This window comes from Rutidosis leptorrhynchoides, chromosome 3, assembly GCF_046630445.1.
Source record: "Rutidosis leptorrhynchoides isolate AG116_Rl617_1_P2 chromosome 3, CSIRO_AGI_Rlap_v1, whole genome shotgun sequence".
NCBI lineage: Eukaryota > Viridiplantae > Streptophyta > Magnoliopsida > Asterales > Asteraceae > Rutidosis > Rutidosis leptorrhynchoides.
The window spans coordinates 122563831-122582130 of NC_092335.1; the positions used below are offsets into that span (position 1 = coordinate 122563831).

Genomic DNA, 18300 nt, shown 5'->3' on the forward strand with positions numbered 1-18300 from the left:
TAGCTTTTACCCCGACTAATATACGTAGGGGTGTTCATTCGGTTGGTTTATGGTTTACGTGGTTTATTCGGTTTGGTTTATTCGGTTTTCAAAAATATTTTTGAGAATCAATAACCGAACCAAATTTGACAAAACCAAACAAATCCAACCAAATAAGATATCGGTTTACATGGTTTGGTTTCAAAATTCAAAACCAAACCAAATAAGCTAGTCAGTAAACAAGTTTACGTTGTTAATTCAAAATTGACTATAGTTTTCTACAAATCTACAACTACTTACGAGTGGGTGACACTATCCATAGGAATTTGCATAATAATGTAAATCGACCATCTTTTTTTTAGTTACGAGATCCCCCAATCGACGAGCACATTGACTGCCCCATAGCAGGTAAACCTCGGACACCGGAATCCATGCACCACCCCAATGCCAGGTAATGCACCTTTCACTGTAAATTTCTAGTTAGGCTCATAAGGACATTGTCAAGGATTGAACCCGGAACCTACAACTTCAGTAGGAGTCCCGGTGGCCACTTGAACAATGCTCAAGTGGTTTCGACCATCCTACCTCAAATTGAAAATAGGAAAAATCAGTGGCAAAGGATCCAAGAAAAATTTTCACCGGAGGCGATTTTTTTTTAAAACGTAACGAATTTTTTTTGGCAAAATATAGAGGTTTTGGGGCAATATTTAGAGGTTTTGGGGCAATATTTAGAGGTTTTTGAGCAAAAAACGGAGGTTTTAGGGCAAAATACGGAGGTTTTGGGACAAAATATGAAGGGTTTGGTGCAAAAAAAAAAATTCCACCGGGGCAAAATCGAAAAACCGAAGAATTTTGCACTAAAATTTCGAAATCCACCGGGAGCGAGCCCCCCCTCTCTCTCTCCTAATACATTGGATCCGCCAGTGGGAAAAATTGACCAGCATGATTAGAGCTGTGCATGGTCCATACCTAGACCGGACCGAAACCAAAAATATTATGAAAATTGGAACCGAGGACCGGACCATTTAAATATGGTTTGGTCCGGTCTGGTTCTAGCTTCGTTTCAATTGGTTCGGGTAAAAACCCGACCCATATATATATATATATATATATAGATCGGAGTAATTTGAGGATAAGGGATAAACAGATAGTAAGGTAAATTTACGTATAGTTGGAATTTTATCCGCGAAGAACATCAAAGAACCTACGTAGAAATTGGGGTTTTCATTTTATTAAAAAATTAGGGGAATCTACATGGAACTAAATCACCAACTGGAAATCGGGGTTTTCAAACCAAAAATTAAACAGCAAACATCTTCAAATTCATCATTCAAGTGCATACAAGTTCTATCATTCTTTGAAGAGAAGAGAGATCATCAAACTATGTTGTAATGAAAGATGAAGGAAGATTCATTTCATAAAAGATGAAACAATCGACAAATCACTTTTATATACAAGAAGTGAAAACAGTAAGCTAACAATAATAGTTCAACTTCATTTAATTTGTATTTGATTTTCTTATTTCTACACATATAGCACATATATGTCAAACTCATTCTAAAGGATAATGAATTGAGCTTTATATTTCGATTATATGTTTGATATTGAAGTATGACGAGTTCTTAATGTTTTAATTTTATTTTTTCAATAATGTCAACATTACTTGTATCATGAATATTGAATATGAATTGAAATCCTATGCTTCTTTTAATGCACTGATAGTGTTTGATGAAATGCCTGAATGAATTTTCACTCAAACTAACCATTTGATTGTTTTTCTTTTATAGGTCATGGTTATCAGAATTAAGCGAAATGAAAAGCTAGTTGGGGGAAGCAGTTCAAATGACGCAAAAGGTTCAGTTAAAATATAAACTTGTTGCAGCTTCTCTGTATTTTTATTGGGAGAAAGCCATTGATGGGAACTGTCAAATAGATGTCTAAACTAGTAGAATTACAAGCCATATATTAACTGAATCGTGTATGTTTATTTTTTTTTTTTTATCTTTTTATCCATTGGTGTGAATGTGTTAGATTCATTAGAACGTTAATGGGTTAGTCATCAAACATTTGATGCTGATGTAACTAAGCTTCTCTTTTGTAGTCATGAATATTGATTTACCTGATTCTTTATTATTCTTATTAATGAATTAATTAATTATGATGTTGTATTTGATTTATTATATCATCATTTTATTTCATCTTTCTCACGCCACATCAAGTTGCAAATTTTAAGACACATTGTAAGTTAACTGTGTTGAATTTTAGACAAATTATTGGTACCTGATAATTTTGCTTTGCACTCAAGTTTTTTTAGTATGCAGCTGACAAGAGAAACCTATGTACACGATTACCATCCGTCAAATTTATGTAACCATTCGACCTCAAATGTATGTTATCGTTAGTCGTCGAATGTATGTTATTGTTGTAGTCAATTGTATGTTATCGTTCCTCGAATGTCTGTCATCGTACGTCGAATGTATGTTACCCCTCGTCGAATGTATGTTATCATTTTTCGAATGCATGTTATCGTTCGTCAAATGTATGTTATCGTTCGTCGTCGAATGTATGTTATCATTCGTGGAATGCATGTTATCGTTTGTCAAATGTATGTTATCGTTCGTCATCGAATGTATGTTATCGTTCGTCGAATGCATGTTATCATTCGTCAAATGTATGTTATCGTTCGTCATCGAATGTATGTTATCGTTCGTGGAATGCATGTTATCAATTGTCAAATGTATGTTATCGTTCGTCATCGAATGTATGTTATCGTTCGTGGAATGCATGTTATCATTTGTCAAATGTATGTTATCGTTCGTCGTCGAATGTATGTTATCGCTCGTCCAATGTTTGTTATTATTTGAGAAATGCATGTTATCATTCGTCATATGTATGTTATTGTTCGTCATTGAATGTATGTTATCCTTCGTGGAATGTATGTAACCATTCATCAAATGTATGTTATCATTCGTCAAATGTATGTTATTGTTCATTGCGGCTGTACGTTATTGTTCGTCAAATGTATGTTCTTCAAATGCCTGTAACCATTCGTCGAATGTATGTTATCATTCATTTTCAAAACTCTCACTGATGAGTGCTATTGATTTTGATGGTCCTGTACGTCTATGATTGTTAGTTTTTATTTTGAATTTATGTGTTCAAAGATTTTGTTGACTTAACAATTTTTATTGAAATGAATAGTGTGAATTCACTTGTGGAGGATGTGTATTCATTTGTTGAGTCGAATTTGAAGAAGACTCTTGAATTTGTTAGTCAAAATCAGTTAGCATACATCACATGTACAATAACATATTAAGTGATAAATATAAAAATATTCATGAAAAATTTATGTTTACTATCTTAAATATCAACATTGTGGCTTTAAAAAACTAATGAATTTATTATTCATATGATAATCTCTCACGAGAGGGCGGTTTCAACACATTAACATATATCAGATGTAAAATAACATATTAAGAAATATATATATAAGAAAAATTAATTTTTATCATTGAAAATATATATTAACATTAAAAATATAAAGCTAATAAATTTATATAAAGTTATTATACATAAAAAAAAATTATGATACATCAAAATGTTGTCATACATCAAAATTTTATCATTTATCAATATTCTAACAACGGGCTCAGCCAACTCCGCCATTTGCATCCATCCAAAATCACTATTCTGACCATAGGTTTCCCATTCTACATCTTGTGACCACCTGAAATGGCACATAACAAGATCCGGACCGGGCCGCGTGATGCGTCGGGACCTTTCGGATACATATTCCAAGTGTTATATCTCCTTATGGTTCAGAGGTAGAAAAGACAACACCATCCATAGTATATTGAAGCGTAATCTACTCCTTTGAACTGCTGTAGTGATCAATATAATTACTGCAAAATTAAAAGGAGCAACCGAAAATCAGTAGACATTAGTTAATCCCTTTTTAGAAGCATGCCGATTAGATCTAACGAAATCCCTCTACTTAGGAGTATAATTTTTAAATAGGAATAGTTAGTCAATTTATGGACATAGAATTGTAAACAGTAGCAGCTTGTGTATACAGCTTGTTTGCAAGTATTAGCTTAATATGTTGCATATGTCACAGGTATTGTTCTCTGAAATGGACAATGGATTATAGTGGATATGTGATATTTACATGGGATATAGTGAACCTACATCTATAAGTGGAATGTATGAAACAAAATCAATAAGGATTCTCGTATCCAATTATAAAATATGAATACAAATTAGTTATTAGATGTAACAGTTACATGTTATTGTTGATTGCTAACAAATTAGGTTATGCAAGGGTTACAAACAATAGCTAAATGAAAACAATATAATTGCATCTATAAACATAAATACTAAGATATTATCATTAAGACGATTTCAACACAATGAGAAAAAGTTTCATTTGCAAAGGTAATCAATACCCATAAACAATCTCAAACATATAAACAGAGTATTAAATCATCCAGTAATCAGTCATGAAAGAGGTAAAAGTGTAAGTTAATACCTTCCGGCTCATGTAACATGGAAGGCTGACATAGCAACTGATTGAGAGAATGTGTGCGAGTAACAGAAGCCGTAGCAGAATTAATAGATGCAGAAGTACCAGCTACAAATACAACAATAGATGTTACCGCTAAGTTTATATTAAAAGTTCAATACTCAATAGATACTACAAAAATGCAAATACGACAAGAGTTAATGATGCCAAAATTACTAATAGCGATAGAAGCTATCAATAGATATAAAATCAAACTTAAAACAACAAAAGAACATACATTCTATATTTGCAAAGGCTTCAGGGGACAACAATGCATTCATAATTAAAAATTTTGTTACCATAAAATGGATGCATATGATTTCTTTTAAACCTGGTTCTGACCCGAACATATATGTAAGCTTTTTCTTGGATTCAAACTAATGAAACTACAACCCACTATATCATTGGTTTGAGCCCCAAAACAGCCAAATTCGAGGCCCAATGCAGCTGTTAATGAGCTGAAACTACAGCTGCAAATGCAGCAGCTTCTACGTTGCAGAACAGGAGTATACACGCTCGAATTTGCTTGTTTCTTGACCGATTTTCACGAAATAAATTTAGTAGTATCACTTGACAATATAAAGCAACATCTAGCATAAAAAGTCAGTATCTAAAACACTTTACAATACGTATATATAAAGGTTTTAAACATCTGTTTCGGTACTTGTAAAAAATGCATAAAAACATGGTAAACTTCTACTATTTTCGTTTCATTTTTTCACGAACTCATAACCAGAGCTGTTTGGGCAAGGTTCTTCAATAAATCATTATAACGTTAGAAAATGAACATCTAGAATTAGGGTAAAAATTTAAATGCCTACCTCAAACCCTAGCTATATCAAAATGAACACCTATATTTAGGGTTAAATTTAAATTCGTACCTCAAACCCTAATTTTACGAATTGCTAACAAAATCAAAAGTTTACCCGGTAGATCAACGGCGAAGACGATAACGGTGTGTATGTAACAGACTGAAACCGGGGTTAGAAGTAAGCTTACTTAATTGCCCTTAGGTTTATATTTGTGTTTAAAATATGCTTTTATTTTAATAATATGTTTATTATTAATTGAATATGTGGTTAAGACCAGTTTGTGACAAGGGTCACAGAAATGGTTCGTTTGTTTAATTTGGACTCCGTTAGGGCCTCCTAACGAGGTACGAAAGATATTAGATAACTGGTAAATACCCGTGTGTTGTAGGGTATGGGTTTTAATAACCCATTTAGTGTGTAATCAGCTTCTTTTCTTCCCATTTCTAGATAATTCTCAAAATAAGAACGTACCTAAACTCTACACCTTCACAAACCCTAATTGATCTAAGTTAGAATTTAATCAGGAGGCTTTAGGAACTGAATCATATCATCCTTGTGATCATTTATCCAGGTTTGATTGATTGAATTCGTGCTTTAATTCATAGAAATTGGTTTTTGGATGTAAAATGGGGTTTTGATGAATATGAGTTTGAATCTTCATGTTTTGTGTTTGTTATGCTTAATTGATGTTAGAAATAGTTGTTATATAGTTTATATGATGTTTTCCAGGTAGTTTTGGTGTTAGAACTTGTAAAAATCGAGTTTTTGGGTAAAAACGCGAAAAACAGCGTGCTGGAGTGGTTCTTCCCAGCACGGTTCTTCAGCTCCCACACGAGTGACAGGTCACTCGCACGAGTGACCACACTTTTGAGGGTCAACCACACGTGTGAGGACTCACTCGCACGAGTGAGGCCTCAACCACACGTGTGAGCACAGGGTCAGATTTGTGGAAACTTGTTTTGGTCATAACTTTCAAACCGTAACTCCGTTTTTGATGAATCAAGTATCGTTGGAATGGTAATGAAAAATCCTTTCCAATGGTAAACTCTTTAGAAGCTATATCAAAATGTATTTGGGTCAGAAATAGAGGTATTAGCGTGTGTGTCTAGTGTGCATGCGTTAATTTGTTATTATGGGTTGAATTCTTGATATAGGCTTATGAATGAATGAATATATGATGAATATAGGTTGGAAAATATCATTACATGTTAATATTGATGTTCCTTATCACTCGCACAAGTGAGCCTTCACTCGCACGAGTGAGCTTTCACTCGTACAGCTGAGGCGGTCAACCGCATGGTGAACCGCACGAGTGAGTGGTTACTTGAACTGTTATATTTGCTAGTTGGATCGTACGGTTGAGATGTGACTCATACGAGTCATATGTTACTCGTGTGGTCAACCGTACGGATCTACTGTTGTCTAATTGGATATTTGGCCAAGGACCAAACGTACGAGTGAGGTGTCAACCGCACGGTTGAGGTTTCTCAGACATGCGGATGAGTGTCACTCGTACGGTTGACAGGTCAGGTTGATTAAGTGTTCAAGTGTTTATATATTGATACTATTATCTTGTTGTTGGGATGATATCAAGACATGATTACTGACTGGTAATTGGTGAGTGGGTCTATCTTCGGATAGAGTTTAAGTAGCAAATCATGCTACTGTGGATTACTCTGATTACCTTATGTAGCGTAGTGATTGCCATGCTAGGTGGATAGTTGCATGCTATGTGATCTATATATGTTGTATATGTGCACTGTGTTTGACACCAGCCATTCCTAGGGCGGTTGGGGACTTTCAACCATTCCTAGGGCAGTTGAAGTCCGTGTGAGGTCAACCATTCCAAGGGAAGTTGAGTCCAAGTCCTACAGTCTGTTAGTATAGCATAGAAGAACGCATGTGTTGCGCTTGGATAGTTATGCAGAGACTGGTATGAAGGACTATCGGTAGATCCTAGTTCGATCAGCTAGGTCGTGTGCCCGTACAAGCCGCCGATCCTCATATTGTCGTTGTTTGTATGCTTGATGGTTGTAAGCATGTTAGTTGACTGTTGTATGATGGATTGCTTAAGCTTAATCTGTAGATAGATTCCATTCACTTAGCGGTGCGCTAATCCCCCACATTCCTCCCCCTGCAGGTTTAGCTACTGCTACTGGGATCGGAACATGATGTAGAAGACATGTTTGACTTGCAACTCTGATGTGGACTTTTGTAACCGTGTCTGTAATAACGTAACACCGTTTGATAAAGTAAACGTAATTCAGTGGTTTTGTACTAATGTAATTAATGTGGTGTTTTATTAACTAAGACTTCCGCTGTGTTATAAAAAAAAATGGCCGGTGTTACAAGTTGGTATCAGAGCATAGGTTTGACAGCAAGTACATGCGTGTATCTTGTTCTCAAGCCTTGAGTGGAGTCAAACATGTCAGTGGGTGGGGCTAAGTGAATGCAGGGATACGTGTACGTTAGTTGTGTTGAGCTAACCCGTTATCCACTAAGCTTTTGTGTGAGTTGTTTTGTAGCACATGTATGGCTAACAGAGATGAAAACGCTACCGGCCCGACAAACCCCGGAACATACAGAGCACCAGACGAGGGTGTTGAGTCCGATGATGATGATCAACAGAGTTATATACATGAGTTAGAAAGTAAACTGAAAAAAGCTCAGGATAAAATTATTGAGCTTGAGTTGGTAAATCCTGCAGGAAATGATGATACGCCACCTGGATTTCCGACAGTACAATCCTAAACAGTACCCAACATGAACCAGACTCAATTCCAATACCCAATGCAAAATCAACCACCTCAACAGTACTATATGCCACCACAAAATACTTTTCCTTTTCAAAATCCAATGTTAATGAACCCGTACCAAATGCAGATGTTCCAACAACCCTTTGTTCAACCCCATAAGAAATGTACTTATAAACAGTTCTTAGATTGTAAACCCCCAAAATATTCGGGAAGTTCTGACCCGACAGAAACTATGAATTGGTTGATGGAGGTTGAAAGGGCTTTGGAAGCCTGTCAATGTGAACCAGAGTTGCGGGTTACGTATGCTTGTAGATTGCTAAAGGGTAGAGCTATGGTTTGGTGGAATGCGTTGACGTCAAGTATTCCAAAGGAGAATGTTAAGCAAATTACTTGGGAACAATTTCAATGGAAAGTTGGTGAACACTATTGTTCCTCGTTTGATCTTAACCGATTGAAGACTGAGTTTTTAGAAATGAGAATGACGCCTCAAATGTCAATTGATGAAGTAATTGGTGAGTTTATGGATAAGCTGAGATTTGTATCTCGGTGGGTACCAGATGAAGCATCAAGAATTCAACATTTTGTTAATGTGATCTTGCCAGAATACAGAATGACAGCGAGAATGGCAACGAGCTTGTCTCAGGCATTTGTTATAGCCAGAATGGTGGAAAGTGATTTGAAAGCAGCAAGATGAATGATGACATGGAGTATGATGACTCCGAGTGGTCAAACGGGTGGTTAATCCAGTGGTAAGTCAAAGAAATCATTTGAGTTTAGATAGAAAAGTAAGAGTCGACAGAGTGGTTCAGGGTCTGGATCAGGTAGAGGGAATTGGTGCCACACTTGTAAGTCTACACACAGTGGTCAATGCTCAGAGCCTACCAGAAGATGTCTGAAATGTGGTGCAATAGGACATGAGTTCCAAAGGTGTTCGTTTCCAGGAAATGTGTGTCGGAGTTGTTATCAACCAGGGCATCGTGCTATAAGTTGTCCGTCCAAGAGAGTGAGTTCCGGGGTAGGGTCAGGTGCGTGTTCAGCATCAGTTGGAGGGTCTACTGCCTCGAGTGGGCAGAAGAGGAAGAACCCTCCCACAGCAGAGGCCAGAGCTTTTCAGATGTCAGTTGAGAAGGCTACTGAAACTGACGATGTGATCACCGGTATGTTTTTAATCAACTCAATACCTGCTCGTGTATTGTTTGATTGTAGTGCGAATAAGTCTTTTATGTCGTTAGACTTTTGTGCTAAATTGAATTTACCTGCTACTGTGCTACCTGAACCGGTTAGAGTAGAGGTAGGTGATGGAAAGATCACACCCGTCACAACGTTTGTGACTGGGGTTAGTATTGATATTGAAGGAAAGTAATTTCCTATGACTTGTTTAGTGTTACCCATTCCTAGTTTTGATGTAGTGTTAGGAATGGATTGGCTGAGCCCACTTAGAGCTAGTATTAAGTGCGATAGGAAAATGATTTCCTTTCATTTAGCCGATGGAACTCGTGTTATAGCCCGAGGGGAACGGGGTGGGTATAATTTTCCGTTGATATCAATGATGAAAGCCAAGAAATCCTTATCCAAAGGGTGTGAATCGTCCCTAGCTTATGTAGTAGATGGTAAGAAAGAAAAAGAAAGCGATAGCCGATATTCCGGTAGTTTCAGAGTTTCCGAAAGTGTTTCCAGACGAGTTACCAGGGTTACCGTCGGTAAGAGAAGTAGAGTATAAGATTGAATTGGTGCCTGGAGCCACTCCAGTTGCCAAAGCCCCGTATCGTTTAGCGCCGTCAGAAATTCGTGAGATGATGTCACAAATTCAGGAGCTATTAGATCGTGGGTTTATTAGACCGAGTTCTTCTCCTTGGGGTGCCCCGGTATTATTTGTTAAAAAGAAAGACGGTACCATGCGTATGTGTATAGATTATCGGGAGTTGAATAAGAGAACAGTAAAGAATAAGTACCCGCTGCCTAGAATAGATGATTTATTCGATCAGTTGCAGGGTGCTTCATACTTCTCAAAGATAGATTTACGATCTGGGTATCATCAGGTTAGAGTTGCAGAATCTGACATCCCGAAGACGGCGTTTAGAACTAGGTATGGTCATTATGAGTTCTTGGTCATGCCGTTTGGGTTAACAAATGCGCCAGCAGTCTTCATGGATCTGATGAATAGGGTGTGTTGTCCGTTTCTAGATAAATTCGTGATTGTGTTTATAGACGACATATTAGTGTATTCAAAGTCAGAGGCTGAGCACGTTGAACATTTAAGACAGGTGTTGAATGTGTTGAAACAGGAACAGTTATTTGCAAAATTTTCTAAGTGTGAATTCTGGTTAAGAGAAGTGCAGTTTTTGGGTCATGTAATTTGTGCCGAGGGTATAAAAGTTGATCCATCAAAGATTGATGCGGTTATGAATTGGAAATCGCCAAGAAATCCGACAGAAATTAAGAGTTTTCTGGGATTAGCTGGTTACTACCGAAGGTTCATAAAAGATCTCTCGAAAATAGCGGGTCCGTTGACTAAGTTGACTCGAAAAGACATAGCCTTTCGATGGAGTGATGATCAAGAAAAGGCTTTTCACACTTTGAAACAGTTATTGTGTCAGGCTCCAGTGTTAGCATTACCAGAAGGTTTAGATGACTTCGTGGTCTATTGTGATGTGTCCTTCGCCGAGTTGGGTTGTGTATTGATGCAGAGAGATAAAGTGATCGCGTACGCCTCCAGACAGTTGAAAGTTCATGAAAGAAATTATCTTGTACATGATTTAGAAATGGCTGCCGTAGTGTTTGCTCTGAAGCTATGGAGACATTATTTGTATGGGACACATTGTGTAATATGTACAGATCACAAGAGTCTGCAATATATTTTCTCCCAGAAAGAATTGAATATGCGTCAGAGACGGTGGCAAGAGCTGATTAAAGACTACGATTGTGAAATTAAGTACCATCCGGGTAAAGCAAATGTCGTAGCAGATGCGTTAAGTCGTAAAAAGTCAGATGAGAATGTGAAATTTTTGCGTTTGAGTATAACTTCAGATTTGATCGACCAATTACGAACCGTTCAAGCCTGTGCTTTGGAGGATGAACATATTAAATCTGAACTTATGACTAAATGAAAATTTGACCTAATTGATGATTCTCGTGGACTTAAGACTTTAAATAACCGTATTTGGGTGCCTATGCTTGGAGACTTGAGGGATTTGATCATGACTGAAGCTCACAAATCCAGATTAACAGTACATCCAGGCCGTAATAAGATGTATCATGATTTGAAATTCGTGTATTGGTGGCCGACTATGAAAACAGACATCGCTCGCTTTGTTGAAAAGTGTCATATTTGTGCGCAAGTGAAGGCAGAACACCAGAAACCGTATGGTTCGTTGCGTCAGTTACAGATTCCAGAGTGGAAATGGGAGCATATCACGATGGATTTTTTGACAAAATTACCTAGAACTCAGAGAAAACACGATATGATTTGGGTAATAGTTGATCGTTTGACCAAGAGTGCTCATTTTCTTGCTACTCGTGAGACAACGTCATTAAGTGAACTTGCCGATTTATATATGAAAGAGATAGTAAGTCGTCATGGTGTGCCATTATCGATTGTGTCAGACAGAGATTCTAGATATGTATCGAACTTCTAGAATAGTCTGCAACAGAATCTGGGTACACGTGTGAATCTGAGTACAGCTTATCATCCTCAGACAGATGGTCAGAGTGAACGAACGATACAGACGCTAGAGGATATGTTGAGAGCGTGTGTATTAGAATATGGTGGTTCATGGGATACACATTTGCCGTTGGTTGAATTCGCGTATAATAATTCTTATCATTCGAGCATAGGAATGCCGCCTTACGAAATGTTGTACGGCCGTCGTTGCAGAACTCCGACTTGTTGGGTAGAAGCTGGAGAGAAACAGTTTGCTGGTCCTGAAATTGTTCAAATGACAGCCGAAAAAGTTGCTATTGCGCGAGAAAAGTTGAAGGCTGCCAGAGATAGACAAAAGATGTATGCAGATCCGCGTAGACGTCCGATAACTTTTAATGTGGGTGATCGTGTGTATCTTAAGGTTTCACCGTGGAAAGGGGTTATCAGATTTGGTAAACGTGGTAAGCTTGCGCCAAGGTACATCGGGCCGTTTCCAATTAGTGAGATTCTGAATGACCAGACAGTTGTGTTAGATCTTCCTGCTGAGTTAGCTGGTATTCACAATACCTTCAACGTATGTTATTTGCGTAAGTGTAAAGTCGATGACGAGACACAGATTGTACCGCTAGTAGATTTGAAAGTTGATTTGAGTAATAAGTTGGTTGAGGAACCAATTCGAGTAGTCGACAGAAAGGTTACTAAGTTAAGAAAGAAAGAGATCCCGATGGTTTTAGTAGAATGGAAACACAGTTTAGGGTCTAATTTGACATGGGAGACAGAAGAGTTGATGAAGACCCGTTACCCTCATCTGTTTGAGCAAGACCAAATTCCGAGGACGGAATCTCTTTAAGGGGGGTGAATTTGTAACAGACTGAAACCGGGGTTAGAAGTAAGATTACTTAATTGCACTTAGGTTTATATTTGTGTTTAAAATATGCTTTTATTTTAATAATATGTTTATTATTAATTGAATAATATGTGGTTAAGACCAGTTTGTGACAAGGGTCACAGAAATGGTTCGTTTGTTTAATTTGGACTCCGTTAGGGCCTCCTAACGAGGTACGAAAGATATTAGATAACTGGTAAATACCCATGTGTTGTGGGGTATGAGTTTTAATAACCCATTTAGTGTGTAATCATCTTCTTTTCTTCCCATTTCTAGATAATTCTTAAAAATAAGAACGTACCTAAACTCTACACCTTCACAAACCCTAATTGATCTAAGTTAGAACTGAATCAAGAGGCTTTAGGAACTGAATCATATCATCCTTGTGATCATTTATCCAGGTTTGATTGATTGAATTCGTGCTTTAATTCATAGAAATTGGGTTTTCGGTGTAAAATGAGTTTTTGATGAATATGAGCTTGAATCTTCATGTTTTGTGTTTGTTATGCTTAATTGATGTTAGAAATAGTTGTTATATAGTTTATATGATGTTTTCCAGGTAGTTTTAGTGTTAGAACTTGCAAAAATCGAGTTTTTGAAAACGCGAAAAACAGCGTGTTGGAGCTGTTCTTCAGCTCCCACACGAGTGACCACACTTTTGAGGGTCAACCACACGTGTGAGGACTCACTCGCACGAGTGAGGCCTCAGCCACGCGTGTGAGCACAGGGTCAGATTTGTGGAAACTTGTTTTGGTCATAACTTTCAAACCGTAACTCCGTTTTTGATGAATCAAGTATCGTTGGAATCGTAATGAAAAATCCTTTCCAATGGTAAACTCTTTAGAAGCTATATCAAAATGTATTTGGGTCAGAAATAGAGATATTAGCGTGTGTATCTAGTGTGCATACGTTAATTTGTTATTATTGGTTGAATTCTTGATATAGGCTTATGAATGAATGAATATATGATGAATATAGGTTGGAAAATATCATTACATGTTGATTATATATATATATATATATATATATATATATATATATATATATATATATATATGAGCCTTCACTCGCACGAGTGAGCTTTCACTCGTACGGTTGAGGCGGTCAACCGCACGAGTGAGTGGTTACTTAAACTGTTATATTTGCTAGTTGGATCGTACGGTTGAGATGTGACTTGTACGAGTCATATGTTACTCGTGTGGTCAACCGTACGGATCTACTGTTGTCTAATTGGATATTTGGCCAAGGACCAAACGTACGAGTGAGGTGTCAACCGCACGGTTGAGGTTTCTCAGACATGCGGATGAGTGTCACTCGTACGGTTGACAGGTCAAGTTGATTAAGTGTTCAAGTGTTTATATATTGATACTATTGTCTTGTTGTTGGGATGATATCAAGACATGATTACTGACTTGATTATGTCTATCCTCAGGTGGAAAAGAGAAAGAGAAGACTCAGAAAGATTAGACCTCTGAGAATCTTCAGTTGCTGGTAATTGGTGAGTGGGTCTATCTTCGGATAGAGTTTAAGTAGCAAATCATGCTACTGTGGATTACTCTGATTACCTTATGTAGCGTAGTGATTGCCATGCTAGGTGGATAGTTGCATGCTATGTGATCTATATATGTTGTATATGTGCACTGTGTTTGACACCAGCCATTCCTAGGGCGGTTGGGGACTTTCAACCATTCCTAGGGCAGTTGAAGTCCGTGTGAGGTCAACCATTCCAAGGGAGGTTGAGTCCAAGTCCTACAGTCTGTTAGTATAGCATAGAAGAACGCATGTGTTGCGCTTGGATAGTTATGCAGAGACTGGTATGAAGGACTATCGGTAGATCCTAGTTCGATCAGCTAGGTCGTGTGCCCGTACAAGCCGCCGATCCTCATATTGTCGTTGTTTGTATGCTTGATGGTTGTAAGCATGTTAGTTGACTGTTGTATGATGGATTGCTTAAGCTTAATCTGTAGATAGATTCCATTCACTTAGCGGTGCGCTAATCCCCCACATTCCTCCCCCTGCAGGTTTAGCTACTGCTACTGGGATCGGAACATGATGTAGAAGACATGTTTGACTTGCAACTCTGATGTGGACTTTTGTAACCGTGTCTGTAATAACGTAACACCGTTTGATAAAGTAAACGTAATTCAGTGGTTTTGTACTAATATAATTAATGTGGTGTTTTATTAACTAAGACTTCTGATGTGTTATAAAAAAAAATGACCGGTGTTACAGTGTATCACAGAGTAGTTACAGGTGGAGAAAACGACGGGTCTGGCGCCAAATAAGCTGATGATGACGCTTCCTATGATTTTGCGCCAATTATTTCAAGTCTTAGTTCAAGATTTCTGCTGCGATTTCTGCTGCTGATGTGTCGACGGCGACATAGTTGTGTGGGTGAGAGAATAACGGAAGAAGGTGATTGGAATTTGGAAGTGTGGAAGGGTTTTAAAAAGAGAGGTAGATGTCGTTTTTGAGGGGTTTAATGAAAGGAACAACGTGTTTCAGCGAGACTTTAGTATATAAAAGATAAATATTCACGTAAGTAATAAAATGTGGTAAATAGATAGAACTGTACATGTATGCAAGATTGTTTAGACTACTTTTGAATGGTAATGCATGGACTCTTTTATAGAGCCAACTACAATTTCAACCTCTAATTGGAAGTATAAAAAGTACACATTCGGTTGCAAACGAAATGATGAGGGAAACAAAATTTCAGGCATGTTGCCTATACAATTTGCTCCATTGACTTACTCATGGTATTAAAACAGGTACAACAACCATTAATGGATTTTTGTGACATTTATAGGAAACCCACAGAGTCTAGATAATCGAAATTTTGTGGCATCACTATCCCATCATAATCCAATAATATTGCACTATCTGAAGGCATTGGGCATGATGAGTAAAAATAGTCTTATGGGAAACACTTGCTTAAACTGGCTGTTTTGGGGAGTCTGAGTGAAGGCTCACGAAGTATATCTAAATCACAAATATATTTATCATCTTAGGGGAACTTTTTACAAGATATAAAGATAGTTACATTACTGTAACCTCTTGATTGTCACTTCCAAAAACTTGATAACAGAGGCAAACATTTGAGGTTTAGTACCTCTTAAACTTCCAGATGAAGAAATATTGCCTTTCAATTATTATTCTTATGTACATTAGCTTCATGTATGTTTATAAAAATACTTAGTGGCAGTTATAAGAACATCAATGCATTAAATTTGCTTACTTAGTTAACTAAATTTAAAGATAAGTGCAGTGCAGAAGACTTGGAAACTGAATTATCAGATACGAGCATAAGCCTCATTCACTTATTCAAATCTATCGAAAAAATTAGAGAAAAGCAACAAAAAAAATAAACGATGAAGTCAATGTATCACTCCAGTTTCCAAAAAAAGAATTCAATTAAGCATTGTATAACCATGAGTTGAAAATCGAATTTCAGGAGACGAAAAATGAATAACAACAATGAAGTTTGTCAAATGAATAACAATAATGAAGTATTTCAAGCATAGCAAATTAAGGCATGCATCTTGAATATATGGTGCAACAGGTACGATCCCATTTTAATCAAATAAATAAAAACAACGTATGTCAAAACTAAGTCGAAATAAGGACCATACCATTGAAGTTTTTTTCATTATTCATTTAAGATTATTTGCTCAAAAGGTTGTTTTGCAATCGAAATTCAGCATTCATCATAAAAACTTCAACTGAAACTGCAAAACCATAACAATAGAAAGTAACATTGACCTACTTTGATAATTTATTAAAAAAAAAATTATCTGCACTACAGTGATCAACTCTGATAATATTTAACAAAGCTCAATGAGTTCAGTTCCTAGCATCTTGATAGGTTTATTTATTAATATAAAATATTTTCCTTTCAAAAAGAATAAGTTCAGTTCCCATTTTCTATCAGATATTCACAACTGATTCGTGATGTATAAAACAACAAAACTAAAAATTAAGAAATAGGTTAATAACACTTACTTGAAACATCTCTATGAACATTTACGATTACCCAATTGTAATTGAGCATCAGAACAAGTACACATAGTGAATCTGAAAATAAGAACAAAACCCTAGAACTGAAAATCACCTATTCAGTATTCAGAAATTGTATAATTGAAATCCTATGTACAATTCATGATGTATGAGTAATCCGAATTGATAACGAATTGAAATAGTGAGGATTGAAATAGAGAGATAGAATAACATGAATCGAAAATCAAAATTGGCAAGAAAACATAATAGGTCTGTACCTGATTCATTAACGGAGCATGTGTGTGAATGAATTGACCTGAAATCTCTCAAATTAAAATGACCAATATACCCTGTTAGTATAAACAAGATGGAACGCAGGAGCACGGGAAAGAATCTGCACAAGAAGAAGGCAACCTTGGATGAACGGATGGATGATTACTTATCTACTTATCTCAAAACATAAGCTTAGCGCCGGATCTCTTGCCTATATATATATATATATATATATATATATATATATATATATATATATATATATATATATATATATATATATATATATATATACATATATACATAATTATAAAGCGCGTGCCAATAATCCTACGTGTCAGTCTGCTATTAATTCTGGTTAAATTTGCTTATATGGCGGCTTGTGATTAACTTATAATTTATAGTAATTATCATATACACTATATTTAAGGGAATTTCAAATCAATCAAAACTTATCTTTACATTTATTTATTATACTTAATACATATATTATACTTCCAACATTGAACAAGCTATCGAAATCAGTATTTAAGGTAACAAAATATCGAAATCAGTATTACAACTTTTATCAATGTACACTATCTTATTGATCACACTTTTTTCCTCCTTTAAAACTCGAAGGGTTAGTTTTACAAACAAGGCCAAAATCCCATTACCCATATAACATATCTCGGCCTATATATGAATCATCTATATTCTAAGAAGTATATTTCACATCATACATTTATATTCAGTTTGAGTAATTTTGATAACTTGAGTAATTTTGATAATATGAAAATTATATCGTGTGTGAGCTCTTAAACTTAAAAGAATTTTTAAATTCATCAACATCACGAACTATTAAATAATTTTTATATTTTTCCTAATATTTTAGTATCATTATTTACATACTAATATGAACTGCAAATTACATTTTTTCACGATTTTTTACACACACACACACACACACACACACATATATATATATATATATATATATATATATATATATATATATATATATATAGATTTAATCAAGAGAGAAGCACTTTTTTGGGGGGAAGTGGGGGGAAATAATTTTTTTTTTCGTTTTTTGAAAAAACTTTGTTCACGAATATTATAGATTATTAGATGAAAATATGAACATTTAAAAAAGACACTTTGTGATAAATGTCATTATTTTGGCGGGAAAACGCTCGAAGAAAAAAATAAAAACATTCAATGCATTGAATGTTTTGCTGCTGAGTTTTTTTTAAGAGGTTAGAAATTAGGGTTTAGAAATTAGGGGGTTATAAATTAGGGTTTAGCTATTAGGGTTTAGAAATTAGGGTTTTGGGTTTAAAAATTAGGGTTTAGGGTTTAGAAATTAGGGTTTAGATTGAATATTTTAACACGAACGGTTTAGAGTTTAGGGTTTA

At 36.1% G+C, this 18300-nt stretch overlaps 2 long non-coding RNA genes across 3 annotated transcripts; one reads left to right on the top strand and one right to left on the bottom strand.

The window, feature by feature from the left end:
• The first annotated feature begins 1133 nt into the window (after positions 1–1133).
• LOC139896750 (uncharacterized) lies at positions 1134–2116 on the top strand. Its single transcript, XR_011776337.1, has 2 exons — positions 1134–1448; positions 1767–2116. It is a non-coding gene; the product is annotated as an uncharacterized lncRNA (long non-coding RNA).
• Positions 2117–3540: 1424 nt separating this feature from the next.
• Positions 3541–17068, bottom strand: LOC139896751 (uncharacterized). Of its 2 annotated transcripts, none has more exons than XR_011776339.1 (5): positions 16909–17068; positions 16637–16708; positions 16267–16356; positions 4508–4609; positions 3541–3881 (listed from the first exon to the last, which is right to left on the bottom strand). It is a non-coding gene; the product is annotated as an uncharacterized lncRNA (long non-coding RNA). The 2 variants fall into 2 exon arrangements; XR_011776338.1 differs by having other exon boundaries at positions 16267–16362.
• Positions 17069–18300: the final 1232 nt, after the last annotated feature.